The 23777-nt window shown below is 39.4% G+C and overlaps 1 long non-coding RNA gene across 2 annotated transcripts in view; it reads right to left on the bottom strand.

The window, feature by feature from the left end:
• Positions 1 to 23777, bottom strand: part of LOC130153156 (uncharacterized) — a 58643-nt gene continuing 34866 nt past the window's right edge. The window contains exons 4-6 of one of the 2 annotated variants that reach the window (XR_008823245.1): positions 1225 to 1326; positions 876 to 1087; positions 1 to 416 (exon numbers count right to left, since the gene is read on the bottom strand). This is a non-coding gene — a long non-coding RNA (uncharacterized LOC130153156). Of the gene's footprint in view, positions 417 to 875; positions 1088 to 1224; positions 1327 to 15070; positions 16320 to 23777 lie in introns of those variants that run through there. The other variant, XR_008823244.1, reaches the window with a different exon arrangement.

The raw sequence follows: 23777 nt of genomic DNA, 5'->3' as shown, positions 1-23777 counted from the left end.
TTACCAAAATTAATCGGTAATAATAAAAAATATTTCCTTCTTACTTAATCTGAAAAAGAAAATTAAGCTAAATGTCTGAGAAGCCCAATGCTTCTGATTTTCAAAAGGAAAAAATAAAGTTGCTGTACTGCCAGAGTATTTTGTCACTCCTTTATTTTATGGCTTTACAAGGGCTTTTTAAGGTGAGAATCTTTGTACTAATCGGGAGAGCAATCATGTACTATGCAGGAAATGTCGTCTTGACCTTCTCAAGCCCTGGAAGTGGTTATCCTGAAACATGAGGATTAATATTTCCTGTGTTCTCGTAGTGTGTTTTACAACTTGTTATACCACAAGATCTCAACAGATATCTGAAATATCGGTATTACTTATCTAGCAGCTGTGAGTACAGATAATATTCTTCAGAGCAGTAACAACTGAAAAAAAGAGCAGAAGTTAAGGGAATGCTACAAATCATCCGTGGTAAAGAGTGTTATCTTAACTTCTTTTTTGTATGTGTATGATTGCGTTATCTCCTTTGCATGGCTTTCAGAAGTACAACACTTTTCCTCTAAATTTATCTTCGTATCAAAGCACCATCCCCTCTTTTTTTTTTTTTTTTTATGGTCTTTTTTTTTTAAACTAATTTTTTTTCAATATGGAATATAACTTCAGTTTTATATTTTAAAACTTCTATAGTTTTACATGATTTATTAAAGTGCTCATTAATTCCAGCTGGTCAAGTTTAGTATTTATTTAGACAGAGATCAGTTAGGATAATGTGTGTGTTAGAAAATGGTGTGTGATCAGAGAAAGGTGTTTGATTTTGGTTGTTGTTCTTTTTCTGTAGAAGTCGTTTAATGTTCAGTATCATACAGATTATTCACTCTTCTTACCTGTTTGTCGGTGGCCTTGGAGTATGTATGTGAAATCCTCAGAAACTCATAAAGAAATGCATTTTCCCTTGCATGAGAAGAGATTGCCTTTCCCCCACCATAGCTGCAGTTGGGGTAGATGGGAAAGTCAGCATTGGCAGTGTACTGGAAGTCATCTGAGAATCGACATTGCAAATGTATATTGAGTGCCAGGTGGACATCTTTCAATCTTACTGCAAAATACCCAGAGAGATCATTTCAGTAAGTAGGATTTAACCGGTCCTTGTTTATTTGTCTGCTTTCCTAGACCCAGTGTGTAACGAGATATTCATACCAGAGTTCCTCAGAATCCAAACATTGGGTTACTCACTTCAGACAATGAAAGCGGTTCTCTTTGGTCAGAATTCCACCTTCCAAGGTCCTATAAAGCAGGCAGTCCATAGTACACATGAGCTAAATAGCCCTACGTTGTCTGAAAGAGAAAATCAGGAAGAGATGAGCAAACTTCTTTTACTCCTCAAACTAAAAAAAAAAAAAAACAAACAAAAAAACCCCAAAAAAACAACAAAAAAAAAAGCCATAGAGAACCATAGTTGTCACAGCCAAAGGAAAGGGTACCTGGTTTAGCTGGTAATAACGTTTACTGAATGAGAAGTGTTTGTTTAATTAACTGACAGATCTTCACAAAAAAACCCTTCACATGATAGGAAGAGAAACCTTATTACGAACATATACGTAGAGAGGGAGAGTGTGACAGAGGGGTTAAAAGCCAAAAAGGATTCAAGACCTAAAGCAGAAGCAGAGCGAGCCAGAGAAGGAAAATCCATCCCATGCAAAATCTCACTGGGAGGCACTTTCCAGGCAAAAACTCAGTTTGAAGCTCCCTGAAAATGAATGTTTGCCTCCAGATTACTTGGCTGGCAAGGATCCCGTCAGTTTTGTTCTCTGAGCTATACAGACAACATATTGGAGACTGATAGCTTGGCCTTCATTTTTCCCAGGCCTCTCTTTCCTTTCCAGCCTAGCAATAGCTGCTGTTGATGTAGCTGGGTCTGGTATGTTAATCCCGTAAGAGATTTTTCTTTCTTTGACTCATATACAATTTACAGGAAACATGCCCATCTGATGTAAAGAAATTCCAGGTCACCTTTATTGAAGTCCATAAAATTCCTTGTCCATGTGGTTTAACTAAGTATTTCCCATGTGTACCTTATGGAAACAGAAAATTTCAAACACTACTATTTCTTGAATTATATTCTTATTTATATAATAATCTAATATAAATATATATTTATATACTTACATTCCATGTATTGAATAAACATAGTTGTTCAATTCAGGATCAGTTCCTCTTTTCTTTGCTTTTACTGAAAGAAAGTAACTATTTGGTTATAAAATTTATAAAACCCACTGTCTCATCCAGAAATAAACAGGTCTTCAGTAGAGTTATTACAGGGGTTTTTATAATCTTTCTCAATGATGAGACAGACCTTGGTAATTATTCCTATGAATGAATTTCTGTGCTCTCTGTTCACCTCTGGACCTGTACTGCAGCCTCCCTTTCTTCTCTCTTTACATCTCACATGCCATTAATGAAGAATGCTATCAAACACCTTTATCTTTTCCTCCTGTCCTGGACAGCATTTTAATAGCTGTGCTCCATTCAGGGTTACTGCATTCTGCTTTACAGAAGGTATCCTGTTTTGTGATCCTCAATAATATATCCATTTGTCCTAACTGGCTTCTCAGGATCTCTTCGTAAATATAAGGATCCTTTGTTTTTCACTGACTCGCCTAGTTCTCTAGTCCAGTTAAACATGGTCCTTTCACCGAACATACCAGCTGAGTACATTAACCTTCATAATAAGACATCCTTTCCCAAGGTGAAGTTCTTCCCATCAGCTGTGCCAATCTCGGGGATAACAACTGTTTCTCCAGATTCTCATGTAGCACCCAGACTTCAAAATAAATGTTTTTATGCGATTTTTCCCTAGGAATTACATATAAATAAAATAAATCCTGGATGCAGTAATCCTTGAGCCTTCTGTTGATCTGCGTTATTTGTCATTGCAGTTTCTTTGTCAGAAACTCGAGATTTTTTTACATCCCTGAACTTGTTTCATGAGGAAATCTTGTTTTTGTGGAAAAAGGTTGCTTTCACTACTTTCCCCACTGTAACTACTTCCGCTCTAAAATCTGTCTACGTGCACTAACTAGATCCTACCTATTACAGTCCAATTATTGGCAATCAGAGTAGGATTTGTTTTCAAGTAGGTGTTGCATGGTTCATCTTTCTTAGACCAGCTTATAGCACTTTCTTTATAACCCTTGATTAGTCTTTGCCTGTTAAAATTAATTAGATGCTTAAACATCCTGTACCATCAAGGATTATCATGCTTCATTAGTATTGTTGTTTGAAATGAATGCCAAGAAAGTGTTTGGTTACAATGAATTGTAATATCTGTATTTTTAGAAACATTTGAATTTGCTGCCACGCTTACTAAAAGGATCAAGTCTGTATCTCATTAAGACACGGCTAAAGTTCAAGTTATTAATGGATTTCAGATGCTTTTCCTGTGAAGGATGAGACTATAAGATTGAGTTAAGACATTTTTTGTATAATATATTTGGTTTCTTATGGTTTCCGTAGATGCCAGTAAATTAGCACACATATTGTATCAGAGTCAGTAAGCAATATACATTATCTACTGCGTGTGCTAGGAAATTAGAACACATTTGGCAAAAATTGATTAGCATTTCTAATTCCTGTGATAAGGATTCCTAGCCTTATTAATAATCACTAGTTATATTCAATGTTGTTTAGTGACAGAGAGGATGGGCATACTACATATAAGGATCCGCTTGTTTCCTGAAATAACCATGACCATTCTGAAGCACTTTTCTGAAAGGCAAGTCTTGAATGGCTATACATTATTTCAATTTCTTCTCCATTTGAAGCAACTAGCAAACAAAGTTGCAGCAGTCTTAAAAATCATCACCAGGCTTTCAGCTGTGAACAGTTTGGTTTGTCTATCTGGAATGGCAATGCCTATAGAGATGAGGGCAGAGGCTGAATTTCCATGTGGCAGACTTGCTGTCGAAGAGGCACTGTGTGTGGCAAGTGCTGGAGTGCCATCATTTGTGTGTGGCAGGTACAGGATGAATCTATCTTAATCTGTGCCTTCAGCTGGTTCACTGAGTATGTCTGATTTCCAAGAGCTGCCCAATGATGTGGGCCAGCACAGTGGGGGATTTTTGACAGGGGAAGGGTACCAAATTCTTCTCTCCTCCTTCCCCACCAGTTACTCTGATTGCCACCTCCGTTCTATTTTTAAAAGGTTGCCCTAAGCACATGTCAGTAATGTACAGAACAACTACGGTGTGACGTTAGTAGCACATGGGTGGGTTTCTTTTGTTCACCAGCTATGTCCTAATGTAAAGGATCACCTGTGGTAGTTCCACATCTTCCACCTTCAGTCTTTGGCATGGCTTCTCCAACAGCTGGTCAGGAGGCCTGTTCTAGGGGTATGGTTGGGGAATGAAACTGATACAAGCTGGACTGAAAGGTTAAATGTGTGAACAGGTACTGTGGACCAGCAAATTCATAGTAACACTTTGTGTATGTGCTCTTAACCAGAAGAACTGTTAGATAATTAGACTTAGCCCATTTTCATTGAAATCCATTAGTAAAAGCTGCTATATAGACTAATTAGCCCTGCTTGTTAGTCAGACTAATACTGCACTGATGTGTTTGTCTTGTTTCTGAATTAACGTTTTTGGAGGCAGCTCAGGTTTGATCTGTGTGATGTAGGCATGCCCCTGTTACACCATTCAACAGAGCTATGCCAGGCTGCCCTGGCACATGGAGCAAGAGTAGGCAGTTGCGGCTTTTCCACATATAGTAGAGGTCCGGTCGAAGTATGCCAAACAGCTAGGCACACTACAAAACGTGGTATGTTACTTTGGAGTGTCCAGGATGCAGCTAAAGACTTGTTTTTTCTTTGCTAAACAAAATCAATTTTTTTTTTTACAACTGAGATGTATATGCAGTTGTCTCTTTACTTTACTAAAAGTAGCCTTCAGCAAAATGGCTTAAAATCTTGAAAACACATTAAAGACATTAAAGTAGTGGGAAGTATGGTTTCTTCTTTTATAGGTATATCTTTTGGTCAGTGCTTTAATGCAATGATTGATGAAAATGTTGTCTGTGGCTGACATCTGGGATTATTAATGGATGTAGAATCAAATTTCTTTGGCATTAGAGGAAAAGGATGATCTGTGTTTCACTAGATAAAATGTTTAAATGGGAATGGACGTTCAGTTTAATTTCAGGTATTGCATTTTAAACCTGTCAGGCTAATAAATGATGCTTATTGCTCCTATTGCTTCTGTCTGTGTTACTTATGAAAATGTGTAACTTGGAAATGGATAAGAACAAGAGCTTTGAATTCTATGGCTAAAATCTGAAGCTTTGATATGTGCAAAATTCTAATAGAAGCCAAAAGGACATCAAGTAAAAAACAAATAGGCAAGTTCAGAAGGTGGCACTTTGCTCTGTAATTGTTACATTTTACGGCACTCCGAGAGTTAAAAGTAGAGCACTGCACAAGGCTGCTATTGTGAGAAGCCAACTCAAGGATTTTTAATGCTGTAAGACAAAGGGTTCCCTTAGCTAAAAATAATCTTTTCTTTCCTCTTGCTCCTAAGCTTTTTCCTCCAGGGAGCAGAATCATTATGCTGTCCGTACCCGTTCAGTGCATTGCGGGAGTTGCTGAGGTTTATGACGTCATGGCTCTAAGCCTTCCTCCTTTGCCACAAGGTCTGTATGCATAGCTGTTGCCTTTTGTGTCTTGCTAAAATGCCACTTTGATGTACTAATGTGCTTTTTACCTATGTAGAAGGCAGCATTTGCCATTCTAGGTCAGTAAATTTTCAAAGGGGAAGCATAGACGAAGAAAGTGAGCTTTTTGTTGTTGTTGTTGTTAGACAAAGCTTTCCCTCGATTTTAGGGCTTGCTAATCAAACAAAACAAAACACACACCTCATCAAGATTTTACACGGTTCACTTGTCAGGCAGAAGTGTGCCTGGAATCCATTTCCGGTGGAGGTCAAGGATCAGGAGTGCTAAGGCAGTCAAGGGAATGATTCCCCTGTGACACTTTTGCTGTGTTTTGATGAAAGTGAAAGTCATGTGGTACATGGATGAAAAAGCAAACAGATTTTTTCTTCTTCTTCTTTTTCCTGTGGCAGCACTGTGCTTAGCTTCAAAATCCAGCAGATAGGAAGAGTCTAATATTTGACAGGCACTGGTATGTGGAGACACCAAAGTGCTTACCTCTGTCTTTTTAACGCCTTGCTATATTTCTTACACAAGTCTGTGTTTTTAAGATTCACGGTAATTTTTTTTTTTTCTCCAAAGAGCCCGGGTGTTTCTCTTAATTAATTCTTCCCTTGGAGTAGGAGAATTATGTATGTAACACATGGGAGGTCGTGACGTGGCGAATGATATGCATAATATCTTACTAGAAGAAGTATACTTCCCCAGTAGAAATGGTCATGTTAACTTAAGTATGTGAATGATGTGTGTTGGAATATTACCTAAGGATGCGACTGGAAGCCAAGCAATAATTCATTTACTATGTAGCCTTTTGACTATGCCAGAAATAATGTCTTGTTCATCTATTTGGTTATACAATTCGATTCTCCTGACAGAATATTTCCTTTCAATGGGTAGCAAGCCTTTTACTTCCGACCCCCTTGACTGTTACATAGTGTTGATTCCATTGCATTGGCACATTTTGAGGGTCATTTAATGCAAATTTTACCACCTCTTATGCGTGCAGCTTTTTATTACACATTTTTCTGAAGCTTGATGAGCATGCGATTTTTATAAGATAATAAATAACAATACTGCAAAAGCCACCTAGAAAAAAATTATCAAGGGGTTTTATTACTCAGGGGATCAGTAATGGAATACAGAGTTTTTCCCCTCTAGGGCACTGATTCAAATATAACCTAGGTCATTAGTGAGCAAAAATCATTACCAGCAGCTGTTCAGTGACCTACAGAATGTGAAATGAGTTTGTGGTCTCAATACAGTTTCTACTACATGTGTACGCAGAGAACAGAAAAATCACAGTCAGTGTTGGCCTCCCTGTTGGCATTCTCACTGGAGAAACTAAAATCCAAACAGATGCATGGAATGACTAGATGGCTCTCACATTTGTGTGCATGGAAAGCATTTGACTGCTGTAAGGAAGGAGAGAAATCCCATTGACAGCATGTTTAAGAAAATGCACAGCTGACAGTTATTGATTGAAAATCCTCTTGCCTCTAATAAGGATAGATTCCCTTTCAAGTGACTGCTGCTGTGGACATCTGAGGGTCTTGAATTAGGCTTGTAGTGATTTCATTGTCGTTAACATATTATGCTGCCAACAAAGCAAAGAATCGTGGGCTGAAATAACAAAGCATTACTATTGCCAAGAGATGAATTTCAGTTTCTTAAAGTTTAGGTGGGGATTGTGCGGCAGCACAAACAATGTGGGTGGAAAAATGTTGTGGGTGGTGGGAGGGATTTCATGGCAGCTCTTTCCACATGACTGAATTAGTTACCGCCTTATCTTCTAAACCAGTTATGTGTTCTTGCCTCAGCTGATGGATGTAGGAAGAAGATACATTTTTTCTTGGCCTTTTTGCTAAGAACAAATGTATTCTCATCTAACTATCTGATACATCTTCCGTGACAGCCCTTGCAGTGACATAAATTTGATGAGCTCTGTAAGTCATTTCCATCTTAAACTACAGTGCAATTAGAGCTTAACTGAATAAGGATTTGACACTGAGCAAATTTTCTTCCTGTGTGATTTTTATAGTATTTTCTAAATTCCTGGTTGCATTAATTTCTTCCTTTTTCTTCTAGTATTCCCAGCAAATGAATATGCAGTGTTATAAATGCTTTCATATTTTTAGACAATTGATCAGATTTGTCACATTTTATGACAGGGTTGGGACTTTATTTTAAAGAATTGCAAACTTGATTGCACTTCAGATAATGTTGATGGGAATAAGAAAGATGTAGCCATGCTGTCTCTGCCACACTTAGTTAAACAGGTTAATTTGGGCTAAATCATCTGTGAAGATGCACAGAAAAAAAAAAAACCCTCCACCTGCAGGGGAAGTTCCTGACTGCATTGCTTTTAGGACTTTATATTATTTATCTAGGTATGATGCTAAATGATAGCTTCTGGGTAAGAGGTACAAGGTGCATAAAGCCATTCTCAGTTTTGCAGAGAGTGGGCAAGGCAGTTAAGGCTGTGTGAACATGATCAGTAATGGCTGTACCAGATCTGTGGTGTTTTTAACTTGGCAGAAAAGTGCCTTCCTTCTGTGTAGTGCTCCAGTACCTTATCTTCGTTTTACCTAAGCACATTTGGTCATAATTTTCTCTGTACCACCCTGATACCCATTAACTATAGCAAGTAGCTTTGCAAAGTAGATTATCCCTTATATAGTGACACCACCACCCCCGCCTTGTTGAAAGCTGGGAACCATTTGCAGGGTTTCCTTTGGCTCATTCTTAGGGGGAGTGAGCAGGCTGTTCTTAGTGAGTAACTCAAGTATTTAGCACTGAAACCAGGCAGCTTTAGAAGTCTGCAAGATCTCAGCAAAAGGACATAAAAGCCAGTGCACTGCTTCATTTCCTTCATTCCTGCATGCCCCATGTTCTGGCAGTGTGAAAGCCTGAAAGCTGTTAGCCAGAACAAGCATGCACCTGGTAGAGCATGGGGGTGCTTATCAAGGGGGCAATTTGCAATATAGACTGGGGAAATTGGGGCTGACCCTGTTTGGGTAGACTTGAAAATACAGATCCAGCATACTCTGGAGATGGTGTCTTCATGCAGAGTGTACTTTTGGCCTGCTCTGATATGCTTCTTTCTCAGCTCGGATAGAAACTCTCTTGAGCATCAGGGCAAAAGTGGAAGAGCAGAAGCTTCCCCACTCAACAGCCTGCGTGGGGCCTGCCATGCTCTTATTTTCCCTCTCTTCTGTGGTCTGTGAATAGTTTAAGGTAAGCATGGAAGGGCATTTTATTGATGTTTACCTTCTTAGTCTTCTTCTGTTAAGAAAAAGCAAGCCCTCAGCATTTGTTCCTGTCTGAAAAAAACCCTATGATTTAAGTAGATCAGAAAGGCACAGATGAAGCAGATGTGACACACTGCCTCCATCGTTTCCCAGGTGAAAGCAGAGACACAAGTCATCTGAGGCAATGCAGAGAACCTGTGAACGAACCATCAGGGTGACAAATCCCTGCCTCCTGAATTTCAGCTGCAAAATCACCTTTTTTCCCAGCTTAGGTTGTGAATAGGATTAATCTTTTTCATACATGAAATAGAAGCACTTGAAATGTGTTTTCTTTTTCTGTGAGGAGAATCTTGTTAAATGCCCTGGCTTCTCTCAGATGTAGGACATTATTTCTGTAGATGCACAGTCCCACTGGTATAAACAGAAGCTATTCTTAAACTCCACTAAATTACCTTGGAGGCTCTGGCTGCTTTAAACTGAAAATCCAAAACCCAATAAAAGATACTACAAATTTTGCTTGTGGCATCCCAAACATGTTAATGTATTTCAGTGAATTAATTTTAACTTAGGTCTGGCCCACCTGATTGTAGAAGAGGGGGAAAGCAGAGAAGACCCACTTCTCAGGTCGAACGGCTGACACCACATGGACAAGCCAGAGATGAGACTGAGGCACCTCTGCAAGTCTGGTGGGTTTTCACAAAAAGGCCAACTTTTACAAACCAACTCCCCCAGTCTCTAGGGCTGAAACAGGAGGGAGGGATGACACTTTTGAAGCTGTGGTCACTGTGGCACTACAGTGGACATCAAAGCTGTCACATAGCACAGCCCAGCTCCTTGTAGCTCTTCTGTTTGCGTGTGGGCAACACGTTCAGTCAGATGATGTGCTTTCTTCCTGACAAGCAAAAGTGATTTAAAAATCCCTTTTTTTACACTTCACAAAAATTTTAATCTCTTTAAGCTGATTTTTAAATGCTTTCCTAATTTGATTTTCTGGCTTCAACAGACTTTGGAATAATTTTTCAACAAAATCACGGACATTTTCGCAAGTTGAAGAGGTTGTTTGTCACCGAGACGAGGTCATGTCAGGCCTTCGCAGCACGTGACTCTTTACCGCCATTGCTGCTGTGTACTTGGCCTTAACGCTTCTATCCATTTAACTAGCTTTTGCCCTAACTTCTGATTATCTTTTACTACTTATTCTATTCTGAAATAACTACAACAGTCAGTTCCACTAAAAGATATTTCACAATTTGTTATTGTGTAAGCCTCTTAAAAGGCCAGCTACTCATATGGTGTGGCAGGGCTGGAGGCCTTTCTGGAGGGTGTAAGGATCATTCCTACCACTAATCCTCAAGGGGGAAATTGCAATTTATTGATAGGAGGTGTAGATGAACCTGGGAGGATCTGGTATAGAAGTAGAGAGGGCTTCTTATGTACATGAAGCATATCTTTTTATCAGTTGTAAAAAAACTAGGGTCAGATAGACACTGAGAGATACTGTGGGGGGAGTGATCAAAAAATACAGTGTTGGGCAAGAATTGTTTCCCTTCTGAATTGCAGTGATCTGTTACAGCCAGTTTAGGCAAATCTAGGAGAGGAGCAGAAATGTAATCTCTAGTTTGAAGTGGCTTACAACCTTTTTGTACAGAGGGAGCTGGTGGTGCACCGCAGGGCCCTGGCCAGGCAGCCCCTCAGGCACCAAGCTGAGCTCGCAGGCTGCTCCAGGCTGCAGAATCCATTACGGCCATACCAAGTCTCATGCTTCACGCTGAATTCACACCAGGCTCCTGCCCCTGCCCTGAATCCTGGATCTCCAGTTGTGCCAGAAGGCTTTTCACTGCCAGCCAGCCAGGCAGCCTTCGCTCTGCCCGCCTGCTTCCCCCTCAGGCCAGCCCTGCTCCCCCGAGCTGGCTGCCCTGCCACGCTCCTGTCCCAGCTCCTGTCCCACAGACACATGAGTGTCACCCCGTTCCATGGACAGCCCTGTGTGACCCAGGGCTGGGGGGGCCTTCCCCACACATGTCCTGTTCCCTCATTACCTGTCTTAAAAACTTGTGTTTTAAAAGCCACTTTATCTTGAGCTTCTTTCTCTGAAGATTTATCATCTGAAAACTCATCCAATGTGAGGTTATTGACCTCCAGGCTGGTTTCATTTATTATAAATATGATCCTCTTTCTTATCCAAATTGCTTTCGTATCCATTTTGGTTCAGATATCCAAGGTATCACCGGGATGTTTGTGCAAAGCCGCCATTTGCATAATAATGTTTGAGTAGGTCATGATGACTAAGCAGTTTAATCTCTTCTGTTTGTGATCTTCATCCTTAAAACTTTGTAATATCATATGGGTACATTGCACTGTTCCAATTAACATAGAATTAATTGTTTAAGGATTTATTTCGCTTGAGCGGTAGGACTTTTACAGTGGTAATTCTCTGACAAGACCGAGGTTGGTTAGAACCATTATTGGTCAACTGTGTGGTCTTTCTGCCACCTTGTGGAGAAGAATCACTAAACTGTTGAGGTGAAACCGAAAAGAAGTCTTGGTTATTAAGATCCATACTTTTCATAAATGGGCCTAGGAACTGTTGTAGCAGAGCAAAACGTGTTGCTCTCTCCAAAAGTGTTTAAAATTAATTAAAATATTAAAAAGTGCTGAGATCACCCCAGATCACTAAAGCATAAACTGCTTGCAACTGTACTAAGCTATTACCACGTGTTCCTTAGACCATGCAGAAAACAAAAACTATCCATATCCTCCTAACACCAGTCTTCCTGGCCTCCCTGGCTCACCAGTTTTGAGCAATATGGGTTGATATGATTGTCCTCACTTGGACCTGCAACTTCGTAGCTTATTTTACGAGGGTTACCATGCCTGTTCTCCAATTCAGTCATAGCACACGTAATTAGCCTAAGAGATGCACCAGCCTCTGTTTGTTGGCTGTGATGAGTGTTAGTGAGCACCAGACGTTATTAATTTCTCTCTTCTAATTCCTGACTAAGGAATTAGAATCCCTAGCATCCAGCCTGTATGTAGACACTGAAATTACGGTGTTGCCAAATGGGGAAATTTCTGCCAAGGGTAACCATGTTATTCAAAGATGAATTTCATTTAGAAGCATGATTTGTTTCACCCAGACATGTCAGAAGCTGTTAAGTGCCTATGTTTAGCTCTCTATTGCTCATATGCAAAACCTTTAAGTTCATTGCTATACGCTATACATAGAAAGTTCAGAACATTGCAGCTCTGTGCATTACAGATCTTCAGTGAACCAGGAGGTAAAGTCTTCTGTAAAGATTCCTGGCATTTGACAGTCAGTTGAGAAGTGTTCTGCATTTTCCTTCTTCCCTTCCTTCCCTGCTGTGTAAAGGACAGAGAATCCAGCTTCTCCTCTTCCATATGTTGGGACTTCAAGGAAATGGAAAAGATCCAGTTTGTTCACTCCCACTTCCATTTTGCATGATCACTGAATCTGTGAAAACTTTAAACTAGATATGGAAAGGAAAAGCCCCTCCAATTTTAGAGTGTTTTGTGAAGATGGACTATTCAAACAGAAGGTGTTTCTCAGCCTACTTGTGCTACTGTTAGAATGACTTACAACAACAAAATTTGGGTTCCTTTTGTGCTAGGTACTCTACAGGTATGTACTAAGAGAGATCACCCAGACATATTCTGGCCTGACGGAGAGCAAGGCTGGGGAAATAGAGATTAATTACATAAGGAGAAAAGTGTCATTAGCCCATTTTATACTTGGTGATCTGAGTCCTATGGAACGAATGACTGATATTGCAGATAGATAGGTTTGTGAATAATTTAACCTATGTGAAAATAACGTCAAGAGAAGGGGCTCTTGGCATGAGTAAGGTTCTCATCTGCATGAGAATAGGTGTGACTGCCTCTGAAGCATCCTGAGATCATGCAGACAGTGTGCATCAAAGCCCCCAGATAAACTCAGATTTCTTTTATTCCAGTCAAATCCTATAAACCTTTATAGTCTTCAGTATGACCGCTTCTATGGATCAACACATGGAACATATCAATGTCATACAATTTATATGTTCGCATATCTATATTATCCATTATTACACTTTCTGAATTATTTCAAGTTTAGACACATAATTTATATTTTTAAACTGGAACATTACGCTTTTCATAGATGGCAATAGAAATTACTCTCTTGGTAGTCTGGCTTGCTTTGGTTCTACAGCTCTGCAGGCAAAGAGCTTGTATATTAGTTTATCTTTGTTTTATTTCTTGCTTTTTTGGCCTGGTAAGAATAATTGATACAACATAGATGTTGGTGGTAAGAGCATCTGTATTTAGATTTTGATTAGCTGTATAATTCCAGTTTCTGTAAAGATGTCTTTCCCAATTCCACTGTGTCAATGCCCTGACTTTTCATTGCTCTGGGTGACAGAAATGTACTGGTATTTCCTCCAAGATCTGTAGCAAATGACCAACGTTTTGGGGAATGCATTTTCAGTTTGGCAGTTCTTTCACTTCACTTGGCTTTCTTCTTACATTTCACTGCCAGATGTAGCAAAGAACACAGTCCCTAGCTTTTGGTTGTTGTATTTTAACATGTAGTTAAATACAGGTTGTGAACATAAGCGTATCAGAGAATAGAAATAAAGTTGGTTAGCGTGCTGTATTGTACAGTATTTTTGACTCAGTGTAGGCCAAAGCAGTGCAGCAGAGGAAAGCACAATATAGATGGGCCTAAGAACTCTGCGTGTCACCTCATTCTCCTTTTTACAGAAGAGAGGAGGCACATTTTCTGTGTTGCAAGTAGCTGTGTTAAATCTTTCAGTGTCATGTTGGCTATCTTGGCACTCATTCAGGAGAAATCAACTAGATTTTCCTTTCTGCTGAGAATGAATATCACAACATGAAATTGCTTTAATTGCTGTGACTGTTAATCATCATACTTATCTATTCCACTGCTGTTGAGGATTAATTCTGAGGTAAGTGCCTGGATGCTATTTCATTGTTAGTTGAACCCTGGCAAGTTTAATTGCAAAGAGATTTGGAGGGGGCTGTGTGAGAGAAGCAGACACAAAAGCTGGAGAAGGGAATTCCCACTCCACCAAAAGGGCTGGCTTTCTATTACGGCTCTCTAGCTTGTAACAACTTTTATCGCCTCTGAAATCTGTCCTTCCCTTGAGGTATAAATACAAATGCTGAGGCTCAGGTTAGTTCTTCATAGACAACCTGTGCTTAAGAAAGAAAGAAAAAAAGAAAATAACCTGTTTTTTCTCTTCTTGAATCTGTATTCAAAATTCTGTGGAGTCCCTGCCTAAGTGCTTCAGGCTGAGATAATTTTACAAAGAAAGAAGACTGCTTTAACAGAGTTAGCAGCCTCTTCCTTGGTGCCTGTGTCACCAGGAGGGAAACTCCATCTTGTCTGTGTAAATAAATGCAGAATATTACTGTAGAAAACAGGCTTTAAACATCTTCCGAGTCAACAAAGTTGAGCCTTGATTTAGTATTGTGCAGAACTGGGCCTAACGCTTAGGAAATACTTAGCAAATTCAGAACAGACAAGTTATTCTCTATTTTGTCCGTTTACTCCTCCTTCCTGTTATGTTGTTATAAAAAAAAAAAAAGGGGTTTACACTGGAATGTGTCCAGATCACTGAGAGAGCCAAGCTCATCTAAAACCCTGAGTGGAATATTTTGATTACTGAAGTTAAATTCATGGAAAGTGCCGCAATGCAGTACCACGGAGGTTACATTTGCTGGCGCTGCTTTGTGCTGGTGTAGGCAGCAAGGTGGGCTACAGCCTGTGTTTTGTATACATTGAAAATATTTGCCTGTTGAATGAACAATTCAAATGGTATGGGAATGACTTCTCCAGACATTTTCACCTATAGGTTTTGAACTACTTTATGTAAGAACCTGCTGAAATATCCCTGCTCGGACTAGAAATGCTGGATGCTAAAAAGTTTTTACATTATTGCCTTTTTATTTAAGGAATGTGGCTTAGAACATGTGGCCTTTTAATGTGAAAAATAAATTCTATGTTACATTTAAACACCTACAAAAAAAAAAATTCCATTCATTCAAAATTCACACTTGAGCCAATTAAAGTAATTTATTGCTCTCATATGACATATGTAAACTCTGAGAATTTTAATATATACCATATGTAGGAAAATCTAGGCAAAGGTAGAAAAGTGTTTTAGTCTTTTGTAACATGTTCACGTTTGTTGGTTTGGTGTTTTTTTTTTTCTCCAGAGGGCTGAACATCCTTCCTTGAGGGAACGTGCTGGGGGTTTGGGTTTTATTGCTTTCTGTAGGTAGTTTATATATATGAAGAGGTGCAGAGTGTGATTGGGCCTGGGGGTCAGTGGCTGAACCAAATGAAGCAGTAGCTACTGAATAAAACCTTTTGATAAATGTGTAAATATAAAACCTGTTTCATAGTACAACTCAGAAGTGCTATTCTGAAAAGTGAGATAAAGTGGTAGTTGAAGCTTGTGTGACAATTTTGGCAGAGTCTCTGCTAGGTTCTAACTTCTGTTTTCCAGAATAAAATCTCAAGTATAAAGAATTTTCAATGACATTTAGGATCCTAAATGGTCATGTCAATCTGCGGTGTGGGACTTGGGAGTTTAATATTTTTGTTGCAGATCAGTTTCATCCCAGTGACTATCAAGTTCCGTTGCATAGAGGTAAGCTGTAGGTGGGTCATCCTATCTATGTAGGCTAAAATCTAGACTTGGGCAGTCTCATAGACTCATTTAATTTGGCAATAAGAGGAAAAAATAGTCTTTCAATTGAAGTGGGATGGTTTTATTGCAATTATTTCAGTCTAATGCCCTTAGTAAGTTTTAACAGGTTTCACATCCCATGGTGACTCTCTCACACTTCTATGCAGGATTTTAAAGCAGAACAAAGCTGTGTTGAGATGTGCAATCTTTAAAGCAGAACAAAGCTGTGTTGAGATGTGCAATCTGTGGCTGACCAGTTCCGTCTCGTCCACTGTTGGTAGCTTCCAACCTCTTGCAAGTGAGGCTAATAAAAGTCTTTTACAGATAGCAGGATTTTCCCTATTTCCCCTGCAAAATCTGTGTTGAGGAGAATGCCCATATGTTTCCCTGTCTTTGAGCCAAATGGCATCATGAAATGATGTTCATAGTCTCATTATCTCAGAGGTTCCACACAATGATATGATTCATGAAATGATGGAATGTCTTTTGAAAGCTCTGGAAACAGGCTGACACCTCCCATTGAAACTGTCAGACTGTAGCTGTTTGCTCCCTCTGCACCAGGAAACGCTCAGAGGGCTGGAGGCAGCATGATTCAGGCTGACGCGTCTGTGTCCTGGGCTCAGGGAGCAGTATCTAGGGAGACTTGATTGTCAGACTAGTTTCAAATCTAGAAAAGAGAGGTGGATAAATATTTGAAATAAGAGTGAATTTAGAGATGCACATCTCCCCATTGTGTTCTAATTCTGCCAAAGGTTTAAGCTATCATGTTATGCCTCCTTCTCAGAACTGTCTATGAAAACTTTGATTTCCACCTTAGAGCACCAATGGTCAGCCACTGACGCCTAAATCTGATTACAGTTGCTTGAGACATTTCAGTTGAAGCCCTGCATGCCCCAGCGTAGCACAGGGGGTCCAGAACCAGGCTCTTTCCTATGTCATCTGCTATTTGTAACCCCACCTGATTGAGGCAGCCTGTTTTCAAGCCCAGCGGGTGGTAGGTTGTGTATCGAAGGGGCAGGGGCAGCTTTGCAAGGAGGGCAGAAGAGAAATTTCACTCCTTCCTCCCTCTGTTAGCTGCCATGTTGCTTCTCACTGTCCTGTCGTGGCACCGATGCTTCATATGCTCTTTGCTGTTGTAAGCTGCCACTGCTATTTCTAGTTCACATGAAGTCACAGAGACTATGACACTGCCATTCGGATAGGCAGCATATATAGTATGGGGTTTTTTTATGATGTCCTATCACTTTCCTACTTTCTGCTCCCATCTAGACAAAAAAACCCAAAGCAAACCAGCTTCTTCACTAGGAGAGTAGAGTAGCACTGGAGCAGGTTATGCAGAGAGGGTGTGGAAGCTCCATCCTTGGAAGTTTTCAAGACTGAGCCAGACAAAGCTTGGCTCATCTGGTCTAGTTCTGGCAATAGTTCAACGTTATTCCATGGGTTGGACCAAACACCTCCAGAGGTTTCTTCCAACCAACATGTCTATGATTCATCCCTCTCCTGCAGCCATGAACTATAAAACCTCGGAGGGACGTGACCCAGTGTAAGGGATGGATTCAGTTCTTATCTTTTACAGTGGAGCTGTATCTGCTGCTAGTGTAACACATGTCTGTTATTGCTTTGCAGTGATTATTCAAGCATACCCGCTTTTACGGATTTTTTTTCTCTTCTTTTCTCCCCCCCCCGCCCCCCCCCCCCCCCCCCCCCCCATTTTGGTCACTTCATAAAAGAGGAAAAAGAGAAGAACATTAGTGTTACTGCTTTCAGAGACTGAGTAGTTATGGAAAAGGTGGAGTGAAAAGCTGAACTATATCAGATAGAACATTTTGCAGGTTCAGGCCATACACGCTCCTATGCAAACCTTTTGCTTTTGTGCAAATTTCTACGGTGACTAAGCATATTGCCAAGAAGAGATGATGTACTGAAATAGGCACATATTTTCATTTTCCTGGCAAGACCTGGTTAAACATACCACATCACTCATCCCATTGGGAGAGAGCATATATCCTTAATTAGCCTGGAAATAATATCAGTGACGTGCCCAAAGGCATTTCTGGGATATCTTTCTCAAAATTCTGACATAAAATTTATGGCAGGATTCCTGGGGTAATTCTCTCTCCTCTTTCAGAGTTTCCAAAATGCCCTGTGGATAATGTTCAGTTATTTCTATATCTTATAATAATAATACATCTGTAAAATACATTTTTTGAAAGGTAGGAAGCTGAATATTTTCACGAATTGCCCTAGGACATGGAACCTATGGATTTCTATCTCTTTTCATTTTACAACAATTTTACTTTCATACACTGTGCAATAAATATGCAACCCTCTTTCTATGTCCCAGAGCAACTATAAAGTTTTATAGGGAAGTCTAGCTTATTAGAGGATTGTTCATTGCATTATGCTGCTTTATTGATGCTGAAGTTAGCTCTTTGCATTATTACTGAACATAAGTTTAAAGCTTACTGCACCAAATAAATAACTGCCTTACGGTAGGGAGACACGTAATCTTTGTCCCTTTCACAGTCTTCTCTGTGGTTGAGTCTAGAGATCTACTCTAGAATGCACAAGTTACAAGAGCTAAAGAGGTAAACACGTTGTTAGTTTCATGTTATGCTACTGAATCTATTAGAGATTTGAAATAATGCCTTGTGAAATGAAGAATTTTGAACAAAAAATTCACCAAATATCTAAGGAGTCAAACATTCTTGCAATCTTACTAATACCAGTAAGCACTTAGTATCTAGGAAAAGGTGAGTGACAGCCATTTAAGCCAACTATACTTTTATTCCCAGTTGCACTAATATGAATGATACGTATTTTTAAATAACCTGTCTAATAGGGAGAGTTTCTAAACAGACGTCAGGAAATACGTTCAAGGTTTAACTTCACTGGAGAACATGACAGGCCACTCAATTGTAGCTGTTGGGAGCCAGCACAGGAGCTTCAGTGCACTGCCAACAGCATTATTCCCTCAGCATGTTGCAAACAGGATGGCTGGTAGAGTATTTGAGCACTTTCAAGGAGAGACACTGGCAGAGATTAGATTTGTATGAGGAAATTATGAGTTGCATATGTTCTTCCTGCTTGTGGAGCAAAGGGGGAAAGCAACCAGAACTCCCATGCCAAGGAAGAGAGACAGACAGGCTGTGAGCTCACTTCCAGTAAGAGAGACACTGACTTGGGCTGAAATACCTTTATTACAGTAGGATGAGTGCTTGCTTGTGCTAGTCTGTCAGGAAATAAGTAAAGTGTTTGGCTTTTTTGATTGCTACAGCACTGAGCTCAGGTTTGCATTGAATTATTTATGAAGTCTGCAAGATCTCATCCCTGACTCATAATGGACACCTCAGCACCCACCACTGTATTTGCAAAATTAGGATAATTTTTCTTGGGTACGTTACTTCACACTGATGTCTATTGAATTTTATCTGCCATTTTAATGCATAGTCACTTACTCTTGTAAGCTCTTCGTGCACTTCTTCAGAGACAGCTCTCATCTTTACTGGACTGATTAACCTAGAATTCCTAACATGCCACTTTCACCTTCTGGCAGAAGTCCCCTGGTGATCTCTCTTTACTGGAGAAACTGTTTTTTCCTCCCACCTCTTTCCAATATTTCATCTGAGAATTCCTTTTGGTTTCCAGGCTGCTTAATAACCTTGAAAGCCTATGGTGAAAAACTTGGTTGAGTACCTTTTGGAAAACCCCATGAACAGTATCCTCTGGACCATTTTTGGTCATTTTGGTCATATACTTGCTGACACCCTGAAAAGTCTCAATACATCCGTGAGGTGCATGCTCCCGTATTAAAATATGTGGCAAGTGTTCCTCGCTATATTGTTTGTCACAAATTCTTACATTCTTATTCCTCAATGTAGATGCCAAATTAACTTGTTCGTCATTTCCAAGATACTCTGTGAAATCCTTTTGAAAATTGGTGCCATTTCCTACATGACACACTCGAGTTATCAGGGCAGTTTTAAAGTGAGAGTTAACATACCATTGTTGGTATCTTAGTTATTTCATGTTTGAGTTTGTTTTGTACTCCTGATTGAAGACTGTGATTCTGTTAGTTTGTTCTGTCTGTTTTGTTCCATATCAGCTTCTCAGTAATTCAGTTTTGATATCCATCTGGTGACTCCCCTGCAAAGAGTTTTGGGCTACAAACTTTGTAAATCTCTTCCGTAGTAACCATAGAAGTGAAAAATATATTTAGCTTTTTTTATTATGGTCTTAGCTTATTAGTACTCCATGCATATCCAGGTTATCTACTAGCTTGACAGACTCTTGACAAGCTTTCTGCTCCTGCTATGTTCAAGAAAGAAGTTACAGCCTGTTTTGGTTTTATTCTTGTGCAAGCTTTCCTCTTCAAACTCTTTCTTTTATTTATTTTTTTCTTTTTGGCCCTGACATCACATTTTCACATTTAAACTGCCATGGTTTATAGTCTTTTTTACATTCCTTATTTGGCCATAGATTTTGCTGTTTGATTCATGTCTTTCTGCCACTAAAAACTTCTTTACCTTGCTATTTAGTGGCTTTTTGCCCTTCCGTAGCCTTCTTTGAAAGATGATGTGTTTCTTCTATGCCTATAAAGTGGTGTCTGTAAATAGTCAGCCTCCAGCCTGCCTGTAAAGGTTTACGTCCTACATTGCTCATATAGCTTCTCTTTAAGAAGCTGTCTATGTAGTATCTTTCTGATGTTGATCCAGTAAGGACACAGTTTTAGTATATTACAGAACAGCTTTTGATCATAACTTTTTGAAACAGGTCCCATGTGCTATTCCAAAGTTATATTAGTTTGGTGTTATATTTTTATTCCATGCCACCAGCTATTCCTTCTTGTACCATGTATGATATTTTAACCATCTTTCTCTTTCCTATTGGAGAGAATCACTGTATCACTTCTCTCCAGCACCTTTTTCCACTCTTAAGTACCAGCTTCATTTTCTCTCATATATTGAACTGAGCTTTTTTTGAAAACATTTATTCTCAGCTTGTGCATATCTTTGACATTCTTTGCTTCTGTTTACAAAGAAGGACTAGTGTTTAATTTTCCAGCTTTGTCAGTTGGTCTAATGAGAATATTTCATTTTTCAACTTCATGTCTAGCACCGATCAGTTTCATGGGCTACTGGGACCTTGTTACTTCTGCCTTATGACCTGTGCAATGCCTAGAATAAATAAGGGACTTTTAAGAAGAGGTTTCTTTGAAATCGAGAAGAAAGTTCTTCAAAGCTTATGAGGAGCTTTGCCAAAAAAATGAATGCTAGTAAGCAACCCGTTTTGAAGGCTTGTTTTTAAGGGTGATGAAGTTTCATGCCTTAAACTGATGCTGATGTGGAGATGGAAATGATAAAAGATTGGTATAGTGGTGATGGGCTAGGAAAGGAACTGAAATTCAAGTAAACAATTTAAACTTCTGAGAAAGCCGAGGAATGCAGAGAGCAATACAGGCAAAGTAACAGTCAAGGAAGAGATGGTTTTAGTTTCAGTCTAAACCTATCAAGGTCAGATGCCAAAAGGTGGCAGTAACTGAGCCATGAAATGATGACTGAGTGGATTATTTCTGGAGCTGTGCCTATGGAGAGACAAGAAGGGTTATCTTGAAGTCCTAAGGCAAAAATACTCCATAGGGTTTAAAGCCCATGGCCATTTTGCTGCCTGACTGTTGAAGAGGAATACAGACATTTGTTTTCCTTTGTTAAAGTGAACTCCGGCCTTTGTGGGAATAAAACTATTTTACTTGTATGATGCCTTGTTGATGACACCACTGAGACACCCACAGCATGCTGGGAGCCAGGTACTCACTGCAAGTGCCCTCAGCTCCCAGTGAAAATCCCATGCAAGGGACCATGCTGCACTGCAGCCTTGTCTGCTTGTCCTGTTGTCAGATAGGGACTCGGGCACCAGCACTGTTCAGAACAGAGGGAGATATTTAAAAATGAGAACATTTTACACAGTGTAGAAGTAAAATGTCACTTTTGTTTTTTTAGAACATTATTGTCACATTTAGTTTTTAGTTCGCTATTATTGAAGAGGCAGATGTGCAGCATTGTGCTTGGGCTATTGTGTTCTCACGATGTCTTGAAATTGAAGCATTTTCATGTTTTCTTCTTTCTTGCACGCTTACTTTTTTTGAGTTTTCAAGTATTCCTATATTGTAAAAATCCACATGCATAACTGATTTCTATTCCTTTATATCTAGATATAATAAAGCATATATTCTTATTAACTAGAAAACTGATTTACACAGAGAATATTAAGTAACCTAATCAAATCATACAGTAAACCGATTTATTTTATGGTCATTTCCAGGAGGCGTGTGAGATCTAGATTTTGTTTTAATCAAAAGCTGATAATTATCTTCTTGTCTGGGAAATGCACATTCAAACGGAAAACTTTAAGTAGAAGCGCAAACTCTGCATAACTTTGTAATTTTCAAGGTACTAAGATAACCAGCTATGTATTAACTAACCTCGCATTAGAAAAATGATCAATTATTCTCTTTGTCTGCTGGCAGCCAGTAGTGCTATACATTCATCACCTAATATTCTTTATATGAAAATGTATTCTGATTTATTATGTAATGATAGACCAAAGATTACTAACGAAAAGTCACTTATACAGTAAGTCAGTCACCTGAGTATTTCACAGCATTAGAATTTAGCTTCACTTGATGGCTAGACAAGATCTGCATCTGCTCTTTGGGGCTTGTACCTCCTATGCATGTACCTGTGTTAAACTGACATTTTCCTACCTATATCGTACACAACATAAACTTTAATATTAAAGTAAACCAGACATATGGATCTACCCCATGTAGGATCAAACACACAAAGTTACATGTATTGTTCAAAAAACCTGTTCTATAGGTCACTGTGAGGATCTGGCTCTTGACTTTGCTAAGGTAGACAACATTATAATTAACATTTAACCGACCCTCTTGCACGAGTGCTTTCTAATATAGTCTGTAATTATAATGCTCATCTACTACTTCCTCCCCTCAAAATGCCTGCATGGGAAGGATCTGTGATAAATGAATGAAAGCAAAAAAGGCCAGGAGAAGATTTTTGTATTATTCATCAGTCCTCTGTGGCATAGGTTGAAAGCATGCAAGTGAATACAGGAAGGTTTTTAAAAAAGTGCATAATTTAGGCCATTGAGTACAGAACAGCTCCTGCCTGTGTTTCTGACTCTTCTACAGAGCTGCTGTATGATGTTGGTCAATTTATTTAACCTAAACTTCTGTCACATTGATACTTGTTTCCTTGTTTTCCTTAGCCCTGACTTGAAACCCTGGGAACTGGCTTGCTGAGTGCTCACAGCTGAAACTGAAATCAACAGCAGCTGTGCTTTGAATAGAAAACATGCTGTAGGAAGCCATGTGCTCTTGAAAAGTCAAATCTTAGATCAGGCACACAAAATTAGTCATACTTTTGTTTTTAATCTTCATGTGTCTTTTTTTATCTTCCTTAAAGCAGGGTTAAGATCTCTCCCATTATAGGGATTTTGTGAACAAGAAGGAGCTTGGTTTTGTGAAGCTTTCAGGTACCCCAGTGAAGGGTAACATAGAAAAGTTCACAAGGAAATTTAATCATTCTGTCTTTTGAATTCATACAATGTATGACAGTCTATGGCTGTCCATTGAATGAAAATAAAACAGGATGGAGGAGCAGCATGCCACATAAAGTTGACCTACCTTATACAGGGAGTGAGATGGCATCTTCTAGATTACCGTAAACATGGTCCCTGAGTGGAACAAATACAGCGCTGTTTATATGCCATAGTTGGAGGATGGAAAAGTATTTCACTAAACCCACAGAAAAGGTAAACTAAATATAAGCACAATATGAAAAGAAGGGCACAGAGGAAAGGGACATAGATGCTCTGATGATGTTGGATCAATTGGAGGTGTAAGCAGCACAAGTGATGGGGAGGACGAGCGCATAAGAGCAGCAATACATACAAGCATTACATAACCACACTGAAGTAAGTGTCAGGCTGTCTCCTGTCGTTGCCAGCCCTGATCCAGCATCAAGCACTCTCTGAGGCATGAGCCCTTCCCCACCAAGCCCAGAAAAAATACATCAAAGGAAATGAGCAGTTTGGAGAGAGGTGA

Source organism: Falco biarmicus, chromosome 7 (assembly GCF_023638135.1).
Source record: "Falco biarmicus isolate bFalBia1 chromosome 7, bFalBia1.pri, whole genome shotgun sequence".
In the NCBI taxonomy this organism is placed as follows: domain Eukaryota; kingdom Metazoa; phylum Chordata; class Aves; order Falconiformes; family Falconidae; genus Falco; species Falco biarmicus.
The sequence above is the reverse complement of the archived record's forward strand: the minus strand, read 5'-3'. Positions and strand labels throughout refer to the sequence as shown.